Source organism: Thamnophis sirtalis, unplaced genomic scaffold, assembly GCF_051295495.1.
Source record: "Thamnophis sirtalis isolate CommonGarterSnake01/CBP01778 unplaced genomic scaffold, rThaSir2_p1.2 scaffold_5, whole genome shotgun sequence".
NCBI lineage: Eukaryota > Metazoa > Chordata > Lepidosauria > Squamata > Natricidae > Thamnophis > Thamnophis sirtalis.
In genome coordinates this window covers 71,730,851-71,748,245 of record NW_028261385.1, presented here as the reverse complement: position 1 = coordinate 71,748,245, position 17,395 = coordinate 71,730,851, and the positions used below count along the sequence as shown (strand labels likewise).

The following is a 17,395-nucleotide window of genomic DNA, read 5'->3' as shown; positions in this document are numbered from 1 at the left end:
TCCAAGACACTGTTTCATAATCTAATTACCTGATAGGTGGTACAGACACAAGCCAAAACATGTGGCACCACTCTGGTTGTAACAGCCAGTGCTACAATTAAGTTACTCAACTCCAAAAACATGCTCAGAATGAAATTAATTTTAATATCTCAATATTAATATTTAATATACTGAGCTTTCCATAATGCTTGGGTAATATTAATAATATAGAAGACACCTAGGCACAATTTGATTTTTTTCAAATATGAAGATTAAAAATATATCTTAAACTTTTCCCCAAAAAAGTATGTGTAGGAGAGCCCCAAATCAAAATACTGGACTATTCACAAGACAGTTACCATATTAAAAGTATAGTCAAGAGTCAATGGAATGATTTATCACTTGGAGCAATTTTGCCCTTGAAAGGCAACAAGTACGTTAAAACAGCTTTTAAAATATCTATGATTTTAATAATTTGCCTTAGCCTTAATAAAGGACTGATATTGCAGTGTTAAAATACAGAACATGATAGTATATTCTGAAGCCACGGAAAAAGAGAAAAAAGAAAACAGATGCTTGAACTGCAGCAAAACTGAACGCACATAATTCTGTGTACTTTATTTTTATTTATTTAATAAAGCAGAGTACATCTAGTTTCTAAGTTATTGTGAATACTATCCTGCAGCTTCTAAGCCAGTTTCATCTGTGTGGATAAGAGTTGGGTTTTGGTATGTAAGCAAAAAGAAAACTTCCTACCCCTCCACAAATACCTTGCCTTCCTGGAGAGGAAAAATGTGGTATTATTCCAAAATGAAAAGCAGAAGTTGCTGACCAAGTGGATGTGTAAGACCTTCCCACAGACTGAGCTTAAATTGGAAATTCCAAAGAAATGGAAAATCCAGATACAAGAGAAATAAAAGGAATTCCTCTTTCAAAGCCTTCTTTATTTCTATAGAATTAAGTAAACTTTTGAATCAAGTGTCTGGATTAGAACTTTTATTTATTTTGCTTGTATTTTATAAACCTTAGTATTCTATTCATATTTCTCTGCCCATATAGGTCATTCTGTAATATTTTAGACCATGTTAAACTAATTCCTTGGGAGTTGATATATCTTGAAAGCCATCTGGAAAAAGAGATAGCTTGCAAGATTTATCAGTTCCAACTTAAATCATTAACTATACTATGGTAGTCTGCTGAGAACACTGCTTATATTCTTCTGAATATCATATACCATATTTTTCGGAATATAAGATGCAGCGGAGTATAAGATGCACCAAGATTTTAAAGAGGTAATTTTTTTAAAAAAGCTTTTGCACTCTGCAGACCTTCCAAACCCTCTGCATGCCGCATTTTTTGTGAAAAACAGGACATGCAGAGAGTTTGAAAGGCCTGCAAAGTGCTCTTGGGGGCAGGGGGAGGTGAGAAGGAAAAAATGGTCCGTTTTTCATGAAAATGGGCCCATTTTTTGTTCAAAAAATGGCATGCATAGCCTTTGGGAGGCTTGTAAAGAGCTCCTGGGGGGTGGGCTGGGCTGGGCTGGGGGGTAAATGAGCAAATAATGGCCCATTTTTGTGGGAAAAAGGGCATGCATAGCCTTTAGGAGGCTTGTAAAGTGCTCCTGGGGGTGGGCTGGGCTGGCAGGGGGAATGAGCAAATTATGGCCCATTTTTTTGTGGAAAAAAGGGCATGCATAGCCTTTAGGAGGCTTGTAAAGTGCTCCTGGGGGTGGGGTGGGCTGTGGGGGGGAAATGAGCAAATAATGTCCCATTTTTTGTGAAAAGGGGGCATGCATAGCCTTTAGGAGGCTTGTAGAGTGCTCCTGGGAGCTGGGGGGCAAAAATGAGCAAAAAATGGTTTTTCAGTCGTTTTTGCCCTTCCCAGCCCCCAGGACCACTTTGCAGGCCTCCCAAGCCCTCTCCATTTTTGTGAAGGGGGTAGAGTTTCGGGAGGCCCAAAATTCAGTGCATAAGATGCACCCAGATTTTCAACCTCTTTTTGGGGGGCAGGGGGAAAGGGGCATCTTATACTCTGAAAAATACAATATTTAAATAAAGTTTTATTTGTTTATCCCTGTTTTATCTCCAAAAGAAGGGAAGAAAAGTCTAATGGCACCAGTCAAATGTCTTTAGGTCAATAGGCCAAAAAGTTGAACTATAGCAATTGTTTCATTTTTTTCCATGCATACCTCTCATTTGTCAAAGATCACAAAGGCTGTGGGAATATCTCATTCATAGACTGGTGCTTGGGAAAGGATGCCAGGTGAGGTGCCCCCAGAAGATAGCCAGTGCCAGCAGAAACTAAGCAGATACATCATAGCAGAAGGAAAGGCCAGAGGGTACAGTGGTCTCCAATCTTTCACTTTACAGTCCCAGCAAAATATTTTAAGAAAGAGGAAGAACTGTAAGATTGTAATCTATTGATAGGAAGGTGAAACATCATTTACACATTTCTTAATTTTAGTTTCATTTTTCTTTTCTCACTCTTTCTTTTTCTTTCTTTTGATTTGTCTTTTACAATATAAAAATGTTTTAATAAACAAATTAAAAAAGAAACCTTCAAGTGAACTTCTTCCATGACTACTTTTACTGTACAGTCATATACAGTATATATAATCTATTTTTCTTGTTATTTAACTTGATATAATAAAATATTTATCCAAAAATACATGTAGACATTAGCATCGTGATAACTTCCTGTTAGACCTTTAACTCAGAAAACAGGCTCAGCAAGGATTACTGGAACTCAGCTTTATTATTCCAGGATATAACCATCTTGAAAACCTGACAGGGATTCTCTCACAACCCTCTTATATCTAAGAGAATTAAGTCTGGGCAAACTAGAGCTTCTTTCTTATTCTCTACTTCTTTTCAAAGCTAAACTTGTGTTGTCTTAGGGCTGTTTAAAACATTCTTTAAGGCCATTTCTACACTTTTCTGCAGTCTTTCTGAGATTATCTTAAAGAAACTTAAGAGTATCTTAAAAATTCCCAAGAGAAATATGACAACTTTTGTTGAGCTGAGTTTTGACCACCACTTGTCGGCTGTGACCAGGGGGGCATTTGCCCAGGTTCGCCTGGTGCGCCAGTTGCGGCCCTACCTGAACCGGGAGGCTCTCACAACAGTCACTCGAGCCCTTGTGATCTCTAGGCTGGAATACTGCAATGTGCTCTACATGGGGCTGCCCTTGAAGAGCATCCGGCGACTTCAGCTAGTCCAGAACGCGGCCGCGCGAGTGATCATGGGCGCACCACGGTTCGGCCATATAACACCAATCCTCCGTGAGCTGCGCTGGCTACCTGTTGATCGTCGGGTGCACTTCAAGGTCTTACTTACCACCTATAAAGCGCTCCATGGTAGTGGATCTGACTATTTGAGAGACCGCCTCCTGCCAATTACCTCCCTGCGTCCCATCAGATCGCACAGAGTAGGCCTCCTCCGAATTCCATCCGCCAGTCAGTGCCGACTGGCGACTACGCGGAGGAGAGCCTTCTCAGTTGCTGCTCCGACATTATGGAACAACCTCCCCGTGGAGATCCGTACCCTCACCACAGTCCAGGCCTTCCGCACAGCCCTTAAGAACTGGCTATCCCATCAGGCCTGGGGATAGGATTACTCTCACCCCGCCCGAATGTTGAGTGAATGTTGTGTTTTTATGATCAATTTCTTTTAATCACGATTTTTTTTTTCTTTTTAAGTCCTGTCTTGCACTCCCTTCCCTTCACTGTTGTAAGCCGCCCTGAGTCCCCTCAGGGAAAAGGGCGGCATATAAATTTTCAATAAAATCCTAAAAAAAAAAAAATCCTTTTGTGTTCAATTCATTGCTTCTTAAACTGAGTAGTCTACCATCATAGCTTATTTTCTCAAATATAATTTTGTTAGTATGTATGGACACTTGATATTAGACATGTTAGATATCCAAGAAAGCCAAAAATCATTCAAGATCTCATAAATATGACAAACAATATTTAGAACTGAGGCCAAATTTGCGGTTTACTAGATGAGTTCATTCACCCCACCAGAGCTTTGATCTTCTGACAAATCATTTCCTGATACAAGTTTAAACAAGCAAGGACTTTGGACACTAACCAGCTGTCACACTGTTGCCCTGCAATTTGGCATTCAGCTCCATTGGGGGGGAGAGGGGAGAAAAAGATACAAAAAAATGAAAGATGGGGCACAAAGCAGGAATGATACTCCTTAAACAAACCAGTTATTTCTGTTCAAAACAGATAACTTATAAACTTCTTTTACATTCAGCTATTTCCAAGAGGAAAAGATAATACTTTTTCTCCCAGAGGCCAAAGTCCAGACGGAAATACTGTTTTTTTTTACTTTTCTTTAACTTATTTTACATCTTTTTCCCTAGTAAGAACTGCTCGATTTGCAGCAAATGTATTTTGTTTTTGTTTTTTTGGTCTTGGTAGAAAAGGCCTGTAATTGCAATGATCAATACAGAAACTTGTAGCTAGGGAAATCAGATAAGCCTATGAAGACAAGTTCCATAACAATAAATTATTATTGAAAAAGTATGTAGCCTTGATTACAGCTGTCAAAAATGATTGCCATAGTTTTAAAGAGTGTTGTTCTCTAGAAGTACTGAATGTGTTTATTGCTTGTTTTGCTTAAAAAGAAAATAAAAATACTTTAACGAGTCATTAAATTTGTGAACTTCATACAAGCAAGGCATTTATTCACAGTATTTTCCTGAACTCTCTTGTTTGTAGCTGGCAGATAGAAACATTCCTTACTCCCACCAAGAATATATTTGTTTCATAGAAACATAAAAAACATGAAAGAAAAAGATCTAGTGGTCCATTGAGTCAGCCCTTTGAATTTATTTGTTTCCATCTTTTCTTGTTGTTGTTATTAAATCACGTGCAACTTTTTGTGACCTCGTGAAACACAGCACGCCAGTCTTCCATTATCTCCCAGTTTGCCCAAATTCATGTTCATTGTGTCGCCGATGACATTATCTAACTATCTCTTCCCCTGCTGCCCCTTCTTTTGCCTTCAATCTTTCACAACATCAAGGTCTTTTCCAATGAGTCTTCTTTTTTCATTTGGTGGCCAAAGTATTTCAGCTTCCATCTGGTCATTTCTAATTAAAGAGAACTATAGGGTGTTTTTTTTTAGTGTTACACACTTACTTTTTATGGGCACATTGACAGAAGTTATGTAAGACAAAAAGTAATTGGAAGAATAAACCAACAATTATTATTTTAATAAATATTTTTATTGTATATTTTTCTTTATAATACATCACATTTCCAGTTTTGCAGCAGCAGTGTCCTGGCTATATCTTGTCCTTTTTGAGTACACATAGTTTTATACACCCTGATTATAACCAATATTCTTTTAATCATACATTTATAATCTCTTTTAAATACATAATGTTGTATGTCATAGTTAAAGACATTATTTTCATAATTGTATTATCTCTCTCGTTTCCTTTCAACCGTATTTTTTGGAGTATAAGACGCACCTTTTTCCCTCAAAAAAGAGGCTGAAAATCTGTGTGCGTCTTATACACCCAATACAGCATTTTTTGCCTCCCGAAGCCCCGACCCCTCCACCAAAATAGCCATGCATACCCTTATGGAGGCTTTCAGAGAGCTCCTGGGGGCTGGGAAGGGCAGAAATGAGCATAAAATTGGCCTTTGTTGCCCCCCTCCCCAGCAGCACTCTATAAATCTCCATAAGGCTATGCATGCAATCTTTTTGGCAAAAATGGGCCCGCTTTCGCAAAAAAAACAGGCTGTTTTTTGCTCATTTTTGGCCACCACCACCCCGGAGCACTCTGCAAGTTCCCCCCAAGACTATTCATGCCTTTTTTAAAAAAAACAGGCCAGTTTTCGCAAAAAAAAAAAAAAAACCAGGACGTTTTGGAGAGGCTTGCAAAGTGCATAAACTTTTCCCCCCCTTTTGGAAAGCTCTTTAACTGATTGATGAGAATTAACATTGATCAAGTGCTGTGCCAGCAGAAACAAAGTCTTAGGTGCTGCAGTTTGTCAGCAATTTTCTTCTCCAGCACATGGATAAATACACCTGGAAACATCTACCTAACTACCTATTGTATCGCTCTCTCTCTCTCTCCCTCTCTCCCTATGTACCTATTTACCTACTCTCTTTCTCCCTACCTATCTACTGTATTTATCTCTCTCTCCCTCTCTCTCTCCCTCTCTTTCTCTCTCCCTCTAGCTACCAACCTCCCTACTCTCTCTCTCTCTCTTCCTACCTACTGTATTTCTCTATTTCTATTTCTCTCTCTCTCCCTACCTATCTACTGTATTTCTCTCTCTCTTTCTATTTCTCTCTCTCTATCCATCTACCTACCTACCTACACTCCCTCTCTCCCTACCTACCTACTGTATTTCTCTCTCTATTTCTCTCTATCACTTTATCTACCTACCTACTTTTTCTCTCCGTACTTGCCTACTGTATTTTTCTCTCTTTCTCTCCCTCTCTATCCCTCTTTCTACCTACCTATTTTTTTAAAATTTGGCTCTTCAAAACCTTGGTGCGTCTTATACTCCAGTGCGTCTTATACTCTGAAAAATATGGTACTTCCTTCTCCTCCCTTTTCCTCTTCTCATCTCCCCTCTTTTCCACTTCCCCCTCCTTCCCTCTCTCCTACTCCTTTCCCCTCATCCATTTCCTTCTTTCCTTTCCCCTCTCTACTTCCATCTTCTTCCTTCTCTTCTTCCCTCGACAATTAGACTGCCAGTTTTTACATAGGAAGTATAATAAATAACAAAAATGAGATTAACAGCCTGTCATAAAAAGACCATCCACATATATCTAAAATCTGAATACCATATATACTAAAATATACTTTGCTGGAAGGGGAATTATGGGAGTTGAAATCCACACTTCTCAAACTTGCAGAGTTTGAGAAACACTGGACTAGAAGTTTCCTTTCATACAACAGATATTCTAAGTTCATATACACACAAAGTTTATGGGTTGTTGGTCTGAGCTGTGAGCTTGGCAATTTCTTTGCATGCAACCAAACTGGTAAGCTCAGAGCTCAGCCCAACAGCTCAACTATCAACCTGAGCTACTAACATTCAAATATATTTCAAACACAAAAATTATTTCTACTTTCCAGTAAAAGTAATATGCTTTAACATGCTTTGAAGGAAAAATATCCCCCACAATTTTTCTCAAGTAGCATTTTTTCTTAAACCAGCATCTGTCAAGCACATTTTATTGGGAGGTAAGAAGGCACTCAGCACTGTCTCCACAAAATAATTATTTTTTTTACAACACATTAAGCGCTATTTTGAACATCAACACAGATACTAAATATCATGTGTTGTGTTTTCTGCTTAATGCAGATGCAAATTTATTTGTGCATTTCATTTCTAAATTTCTCTGCCTTCTTTACATTTTCAGCATAAACATCAGTTTATTACCTAGGAGTATGTATAATTAAGCTATACTGACCTTAATCAGTTGCTCATTTTAATAGGCTTGCACAACCTCATGCTGTGTTCATGTGCGCTCACTGTATCACTGCTCCACAGGAGACAGGTAAACTCTTCCAGATTTATGTCACAAATGCCATTTTCAATTTTAGGAACATCAACATTTCACTCTTACTTAATGGCTTATCCCCATCTCTATTACTATCACCACTGTCATTTCATCTTCCACTACTGTAAACGCCTCCCTTTCCACAATCTCCATGTACATACAAGCTGAATACATATTAGTTAGGGGGACAACAATCATGAAAACTGGGAGTAAAACAATCAAATATTGCTTTTTTTCTAAGGGGGAAAGGAAGGGTTTCCATCACTATTTATCCCCAAAGTAAGTGACTGTTCCAGGTAGGACCTGCTAGAAAAGCACAGTGAAGTATTTTATTCCTTTAAAAAAATTTAATGCTTAGTACAGGACTTTCATGCTCAGTAAAGTCAAATCAACCAACCTTTCAGGCTTTTTTTTGCACAGACATTGATAAAATAAAATTCTTTTTGTGGTGGAAAGCATGTGAACTACTCATCAGTTATTCCAAAACATTCTTTTTATTATCAGAGAAAAGCAGCAAAAGCTGCCAATATTTTAAATCTTTTTATATGAAGCCACTGTTCTTAATGGAATTTTGCTGTCTAGACATGGTTTAGAATCGTTCCTAGCAATCAACGGTATAGTAAAGCAGTGAAAAGATTTTTTTTAAATGGCTCTTGTCATATGGGATGATATTCTTCGATTACATATGAACTGTCCTAAAAACATAAGCTTAAGATTTACTAGAAGCAGGATAAACTGAGGAATTCCTGCAGTATTTCTAATTAAGATACTTAATGGACTTTCAGAAGACAGGATAAAGTTTGAACATACAAGCTTCAGGCAGAACTCCAAAAGAGTTTCATATGAAATCTCAGTTCAATCAAGCTGTATCCCATTTCAACACAGTAACAGTCTCTGAAGTTTTAAACTAAGAATTAAGATGGGTGGCCCTCCAGATGCTGGAATGTTACCAATATCCCACACTACTGCCGACTGAAGCTACTGGGAAATATAATTTCAGAAACTAGAGATTCTTCAAGTGTCTTACTCCATCATTTTTAAAACACCCGAATACAGATAGCCCTTGAGTTACAAAAATTAGGGCAGAATTTATATTTTAAGCTTTGCAGTCGTAAAGCACAGTGTCGTGTGATTGCACTGCTTAGCAACAGCACTGCCATCATTAACCAAATCCTACCAGTCATTAGGTGAGGACCCACCCCAATCTAAGCTACAACTGACTTGGTCCCTCCCAACCCTAAGCCTTGGTAAAGTAAGGGAATGCCACCTCTTCAACTCTCCCCCCCCCCACTTATCTCCCCTCATCTCTGCTCTTTCAACTCCGCCAGCCTTGGCATCCTGCAGTCACCCACTGTGCCACTTGCCAGCCCTGCCGGCTTTGCTGCCCTGCACTCTGTTCACCCTGCCATCCTGCCAGGCAGTCCCCATGATGCTTCAGAAAGTCTCCAAGACCTTCCAAAACCTGGCAAAAGCTGTACACACAATTTGGGGATCAGGCCTTAATTCTTCTCCACCTTCTATTTTTTGTAACATCTCACTTGATAATGAGCTGAGTAGAACACAAAAGCTTTCATGCCTTTTTATGTTACTTTTTCAGATCATTAAAAAAAGTAATCCAATTAGAGTTGAAAAGTTACATAACTGCGACATGTTATTTGCCTAAAGATGTCTGTTCCCACACTTTTACTGAATCCTGCTGTTTCTCAAATAGAGGAAGTAGTTGTAAATCACTTTATAGCTAATGGGTGATTGTCTAGGTCTAGGACCAAACTGCAATTGTGAAAGGTTGCAGGTCATTCTGGCCCTGTGCATTTTAGACACAAAGTAATTGTATAAACAATACACAAGTTGCTCACATGCAGATTCCTTCCCAAAAGGATGAGTTTTATTTTGCTCTGATACTATGTGGCCCTATAGAGGTAAAGGTAGTGATGTTGTTTCTGAGGCAGACAGACAGACAGAAACTTTATTTCACCATTGACCAATAAAAATACATTCAATAAAACAAGCAATACAAAACTATCTCTTAAAGACGAATTATTGGCAATCATTTGTGGGTGAAGCTTGCACCTAATGTAGCAATATTTTGCTCATTTTAGAGAAATAAATTTATCTTGATTGTTTAACAGATAAAAGTTATCAAAATGCTCTGGAAATTTAAATAAAAGAGAGTTAATCAAAATCAAAGAGGACAGCAAATGTCCCATTAATCCAACCATGGTTATTTAAACAAATTGTTCACTATGGGATGATTTTGCCAAAAATAGAAAGTAAATGCCTTTTTCTCCCCCTGCAAAAACACTGTAAAATGCAGTCACGTTTTATTTATTTATGACATTTATGAAATTTATATAGCCACCTATTCACTCACAGTGACTATAGGTGGCTTACAAGCAATAAAAACACAGTATAGAAAAAAATAAAAACAACCCCCTATCCACCCCTCCCAGTAACAACACTCAGTCAAATAATCCATTTGATGAGCTCCATTCTACTTTGGGTTCCCCAAGCTGGCAAAATCAAGTCTTCAGGGTCTTATGAAAGAATGTCAAAATGGGGGCCAGCCTAATTTCTAAAGGGAAGATATTCAAAATGGAAGGAACCACCACAGAGAAGGCCCTTCTTCTGGGTTCCACCAGATGTACCTCCTTAGGGGATGGGACCCAAAACATTCCTTGCTTCCCCACTCCGGTGGGTCAGGTGGATGTGTCCAGAAAGAGATGGTCCCTCAGGTAACATATGACACCGAAACCCTTCAAATAGCCATAAATGCATGCCAGCTTATGAACACCCAAAACTTCTGAAGCACCTTGTAAGTTACTCCTGGGGAGGTTTGTCATAACTTCAAATAGTCACTAAGTGACCAGTTGTAAGTCAAGGACTACATGTACTCTTGATGGTTGCAAGAACTAGAAGCAACTTTAGGGGTGCAAAAATAACTATGAGGGAGGAAATGAAGAGACTAACGTAAGAGAATTTACATTCACATGAGAAAGGATTTTATCCAATATCCTCCACCACACAGCTGAGCAAAGATCTGTGCCAACAGTTACAATAACACTTTTTCTTTAATTTTACTTAACAATCTGTTCTTTTAATTTATTCCTTTAATTAAAAATTACAGCAAGTAGGAATGGTTAATATCAATGTATATGCATAATTCTTTTTAAAATTACATTATTTAATTCGATTAAACAAATGATTAATGAACTCTAATGAGTGCTACTGATAATGCTCTCAATTAACTGATTGGTTTTATACAAAGAAATTAACTGCTGCCCATTTCTGATAGCATTATCTCTACTGCAATATAAGCAATCACAAAGGGAAAAAAGCTTGCATCAGTTACCAAGCAAATTCTTCATTAGAGAGTTTTCATTTCAGTTCCTACATCTATTATTTAAGACATGACATGCAGAGGAAATATAGAAGGCAACGGATACAACTATTTAGAAAAAGAAAAGCTGATGATAATGATTTTTTTCATTAAAACAAGCATGTTTTTAGTTTCTATCAAAGATGCCTGAATGGGCACTGAGCGGCAGGTTTATGAGAAGATCTGGACTATAAACCAAACAAAATATTTATCTTAAAAGATCATAAAATAATATTATGCAGAAGTAATGAATTATATAGCCATGGAAATGAAATTATGAGCTGTTTTTTTTCCAGTTCTTAGAGACTGCCTATACAAGTGCCTACAGTTTTCTTGGTTAGGTTTTTCAGAAGTGGCTTGCCATTACCTCTTTCCTGGGGCTAAGAAAAAGTGATGTTGGCTTCATGTCCAAGGCAGAACTAGAAAGTCTTCTTGTATCCTAAAGAAACATTTTGATTTGCATATTGCAGTACACATATATCCATAGCATTGTTCAACCATCAATTTATAGCATTGAATAAACAATTGGTTGCATTGTACAATGTCATAAATTATAGTATACAACCCACAATGATTATGTTCATACAGCACACTAAGCTATATACCATATTCCTTTCCAACCAAAATAAATGGATAGGTAATCAGCACCAATGCCTAACCTGAAAAGAGCATTAATTATTTTGATTAAATAGACGCATGCAGGGAAATCATCCAACTTAACAATATCTAGTGCATTTGATATGACCTCCCAGATAATCCCTAGAAATAGGTGGCGTTATCTTACAACAAATTTTACTTACACCCCTCAGAAGATTACACTGGAAGGTTTCTGCTCTTTCCAACAGAATTTGTCTTGGCTGCATCCAGATAAAGTCACCAGTTTTAAGTCATCTACATGTTGGTGAACATTTTTCACCACTATCCCTGAAAGGGTTATCCAGAAGCTAACTGAACCAGAATGATAAATTGTGTGTCAGTCCAGGCAACTTACATATATTAGTGTTGAACAAATGCAAAATCAAAATGTGAAGAAATAACTTTTTCTAAGACACTATGCTCTCTAAGGATTTTAAATATTATGACAGGTATATTTAACAGAACAGTAAATTTAAAAAGCATCAACATATCCCAAATACATTTTTCATCCATTTTCAGTCTCTGGAGGTCTGTCTAAATACCCAGGTCTGAACCAGCTTTATGTTAATAGTGAATAAGCCTATTTTATTTCTGGGGGAAAAACTTCAGCAGAATGTTTCTCTCCCATTGCACTTTGTGAAAAGTGGGAACAACCAATGCATAATCACTACTTTGTAGGTGCTTCTGACATGACTTGAGACAGACTGCTGGCCTACCTTGGGCAGGCAGACTGTAGCTGGAGCAAAAGGCTTCACAGACACTTATGTCCCAAACAGTGTAGGTTGCTAGCATTGCAGCCATCACTACTTGAACTGCACCCAGAAACGTAGCTCACATAGTACTGGCATTGTATGACAATATTGGGCTGTTTCTATTAATAACACTTTAGCTACATTTTGTAGCATTTGAAGTTTCCAGGTGGTCTTCAAGGGCAGCCCCATGTAGACCAAGTTACAGTAGTCCAACCAAATGGTAAGAAGGGCATGAGTGACTGTTGCCTATTCTCCTGATGAGCCACAAGTGATCCATCACTTAATAGCTTATAAAGGCAAAGACCACAGATCCACCTGCTGCTTCAGCAAGAGCTATGAGTTCAGCAGAAGAGACAATCCTTTGGCTTCAGTTGACTTCTGGATTAACACCCTGTATCTTCTTTGAATTAAGTTTTTTAGCATCCAGAGTCATCAGATCACCATTTTTTTCTGTATCTTTCATTTGGTCTGGGATAGAGGCAGTATTATATCCAAACTGTTCTCCAAACGATTTCATGTAAATGTTAAAGATGATGAGAAATAATCAAGTCCTGGGTTACTCCATGTTTGAATACCCACAGGCTCAACCTTTCCTATCACACATCCCTCAATTGAAACCATCCACTCAGGAAGGTACGGAACCACAGCATAACAGTGTCCCACAACCCTCACTTTCCATAGATGGAAGAAGAATGGCTTTCAAGGGCAGGAGGAAGAACTGCTATAAAGAAACAGTCAGATAAAAGATCCAAGTCCTGGTCAAGAATACTTTCACAGAACTCTACTTATCTCTCTGCTTATTATTTATTCCTTTGCCTTCCAAATGTTTTATAGTTGACAGTGCAGTTTTCCAAGAAAAATGTTTTTGTAGTATAGTTGCCCAATTTGATATATCATATAGTTGAGCCAGTGTTTTTACCTTTTGTTTTGTTTTGGGGTTTTTTTGCCTGGGAAGATGTAATTGGGGTAGTGAGTTTTAGCCTGGCCCATGAAGAACACATATAAGTGTGTACTGTATCTATATACAACTGTATGGAGTTATGACAATGAAGAAAATGATTTATAACCGGTCCTCGCACTTACAATTTCTGCAGCATCCCCATGATCACAAGATCAAAATTTGGGCACTTGGCAACTGGCATCTATTTATGGTAATTACCACATCCTGGGTTCAGGTGATCACTATTTGTAGCCTTCCTAGCCAGCTTCCAGCTAACAAATGGAATTGGAATTTCCTCAATGGGGGAAGCCAGTTTTGCTTAACTACCATGTGATTAACTGCAGTGATTCGCTAGTAGTTGTGGAAACAAATTATAAAATCGGGCACAATTTACCATCTTGCTTAGCAACAGAAATTATAGTTCCAATTGTGATCGTAAATTGAGGATTACCTCCATAAACACATTCGTCTTGTTTAGCTATCATTAGGTTCAACTACAAAAAATAAACTAGTTAATTCTCTTATTCATATAAACAGTCTACTTCTTATACAATCCCACTAGTCATGTAGCTTCATGCAATGTATGGTCTTTAATTAATAAATGGTTATACAATAAACTACTCAGATAAATCATTTATATGGCCTAGGTTAATTTTTAGCCTTCCCCCTGCAATCACATCCAAAAACTACAGAATTGCATTGCATTGGCTAAAATCCACCCAAACTGCTAGAGCAGCAAGGTAAAAAAACAGCAGATCCCCGATTAGAAAGGACAGATATACGAATATAATTCAGCTCCTTAATGGTACAGCACAAACTGCCAAGTAACCTCAATTCATAAAAACAAGAAAGAAACAAAAAGTTTACATTCCTGAATGTGCCTACAGAGCTCCGTACAGCTGCTACTGGCATTTTGGAAAATTTGAGCTGCTTTATGGAGCTGTGGATAAAGCTCACATCCCTGGGCACTCTTAAGTAGTGTATAGCCTAAATAGTTAGCACCATACTAGAAGCCACTTCAAACAAACCAATTCCATAATCAGTGCAACAATAATAATATGTAGTAAAGTTTTGAGGGAGCTGTGTTTCAAAAATCTGATTTATACCGCAGAAGAAGAAAGTGCAACTTCAGTCAGGATCCCTAAAAGCTGCAAAAAGACAATACTTAGGAAAAAAGGAATTATAGAAGATAATCAGGATTCTTAATAACAAGGTAAGATAGCAGGGTGAAGTACAGCTTTTCTCCTATGTAAATAGAGTTTTAATTTAATGAGAAAGTGCTTCAGAGTAAAATATTTTAAATGTAATTTGACTGAACTGGATCTAGTTACCACTAGATAACCTGTGACCCATTGGGTCATAATTCCACGGACATTTCCTTGCCTAAACAGATAAACAGAATGCTCACAGGTGGGCAAAAAAGCAGCGGGAGCGGGACTGACTCTTGACTTTCTGCTGGCCTCCCTATTGATTTTCCTTGTGGGAAGATGGCAGGGAGCATTGGAACTGACAATCAAGTGACATAGCAGCACAGCAGTGGCCACAACTTTGTTAAATTAAAATTCCACAGGTCCTGGATTTTGGACACTCTAATGGAATCTGAAGATGACCTTGGAAAATGAGGGGAAGAGATGCTGCCTAGGAAAGAAAGAGAGGCAGAAGCTCCCAGTGGTTTTGCTGTCAAAGAAACTCAGGAAGGACACGCCACGATGGACCAAGCAGTTAAAAGTAGCAGTGGGAAGTTTGTACTTTCAAACTTGCATGATTCTGTTAATGTGGCTTTACAATAAAGTAAAATTAATTTCTCTAATCATTTTTTCTGTCTTGTTTTATGTAGGCTGAAATTCGTATGTTAGCCCATTTGAGGTGCATTGATTTAAAAATTGTTTCCCAATGATGCACCATTTCACTTAAATGAACAAACAATCAATCATACACAAGAGTTTACTAGTAAATAGTTACAATATTTCTGATAATTTTCCAAGAAATAGCTTTAAAGAATTAATGTAACGCACATTTATTTAAAAAACCAAATAAAAGGATGTAAATGCAACAATCAAAACAGTAAACACTTTAGCAAAAATAGCTTTTTAAAAGCAAAAGCTTTTAAGCAACCGTTGACTACAATGTGTTAAAAACCTGTCTGAACAAATAAGCTTTCAAAACCACATAAACACATAAAAGAGGGAAAGAGCACCCAGGGCATCTCCTCAGGATCAGCATTTCAGAATTTCCCATTTTTTTACCATTATTTATTATGCCTCAGCAATGAGTCCTAAAACATGTAATTCCTCCATGACTACTCAATTTATCCCATAGTTCTTTGAAATTAGTAACATTCCATACTTACTCTTAATTTTCAAAGAAGGGGATCTACAGAGGATTAGACAATGGAAAACCAATCCCAATCCTTGCAGAGACGCCATTGGCAACAAAGAATGCATACAAATATACAAAAAAGAATATAAATGATTATCAGAAGGCCACCCAACTAAATATCCACTATGAGGACAATGAAGAATATTGAACTTTATGTACTTAAACCTAGTCCAAGCATCAGGCCAAAGGATTTATGATCAGGAGCTCTTCCGAGGAAGAAGGACTAGAAGTGATGAAACTAACTTTGTACAGGATATGTTACAACCTAAGATTTCCTACTATATGTAAAAAGTGCTTGGTTTGGTTCGTAAGCCAAATGGAAGTAAATACTCTTCCTCTTCCCTCCCATGCCAAAACTCTACCCTCCACCTTCTAACTATGATCACAGCTACCAGCCTCCTGCTATTCTCTACCATTCTCTTTAGAGAAGGCTAGCTTCTGCCACAGAACAACTTTTATTTGGCAAATGGCAAAACAAATGGAAAGAAACAATATGTACTGGTTTCTACTATCTTTTGGATAAGAGAATGGAAGTTATTTTGTTATTTCAGTGACAATTGATGGGGCTGGGATACTGTTTGAATCCCATTGTATGGATTCTATTGGTCAGCTGTCCTCTAGGGGGCAACACCTAACCAATCATGACTGGCTTTCAAGTTACTTGAATGAAAGACTACCATAAATCCCAAGGCTGTAAACTAGACTAGGAAGTCCTCAAAAAGTCTTGAAATATACAGTAGTTATGGCAAAACCATTTCCCTATTATGAAAATGACACAGATATGAATTCTATTTGAGTTTTTTTTTTTTTTTGCTTTTATTCATTAGCTAGAATTAATTGTGGTGTACCCTGCCAGTTCTCAGGATTTGTTGTCCAGAACAAGACAATTGAAGATCAGCCACAAATCAGTTTATGAAGAATGGGTGCAGATGCAACTGAATGAAAACTATTTGGAAATGCCCATAATAATCACATTATCCTTCATATAAAATTTGTGAGTTGGTTTTGCAGAAATGATCAAAAGCCTAGATTAAAATTGTTCTCCTTAAGTGCATTTACTGTACTTTGAAAGGGCTAAATTATTTTTTTTTACTTTCAAGCAGGAATAAGTTAAGTACCTTCTATACCTTACGAAGTCTGTTAAGTGGACTAAGATACATTCTTTCATAAACCATGGAGGTCCATTTTCACCATTTTTCCCAGAAGTACCCAAACTGGTTAAGAGACACTGGTTAATGGCCTAAACCTATGGAAAATTTTCAAAAGTATGTTTTCTTTAGCTATATGAATAAGACACCTGTTTCCAGAGTTGGATAGCAACATGGCTTTTAACATAGCAAACAAGGGAATCTCAAGTCTTCAGCTTTGAAAGTTTAACTTTAAAACAACTATGGGCAATGTGTTTCCCTTCCAAACACTGGCACCGGACTGATCAAGATAGATATCTGAGTTTAATAATAACTCCTAAGCAGATCAATCTGCTCCCAGCCATGTATACTAAGCTGCTTCGTTAATTAGGTAATTCGCTGTACACAAGCAGCCAGGAAGGAGGGAAGGAAAGAAAGTTTCATTCTTTTTTCTCATTCAGGAAAAAGTGAGGGGGGGGGGAGCCGCCAAGCCAGCGCTGACAGGCAATGAAACCCGAAGAGAAATTTTGCCTTCAAAATTATGTCTTCTCACCAACCCACCCCTCAAGTCCCTTTGATCTTTCCCGAACAAAAGCCTCCCTCAGCCCAAGAACGGAGGGAGAAGGTGAGCCAACAAAGGGATTTTTTTTTTTGCAGGAGGGGAGGGG

General features: G+C 37.9%; 1 protein-coding gene across 2 annotated transcripts in view; it reads right to left on the bottom strand.

Moving 5' to 3' along the window:
- Window positions 1-17,395, bottom strand: part of KANK1 (KN motif and ankyrin repeat domains 1) — a 150,360-nt gene that overhangs the window by 132,035 nt on the left and 930 nt on the right. The gene's annotated exons all lie outside the window — the stretch shown is intronic.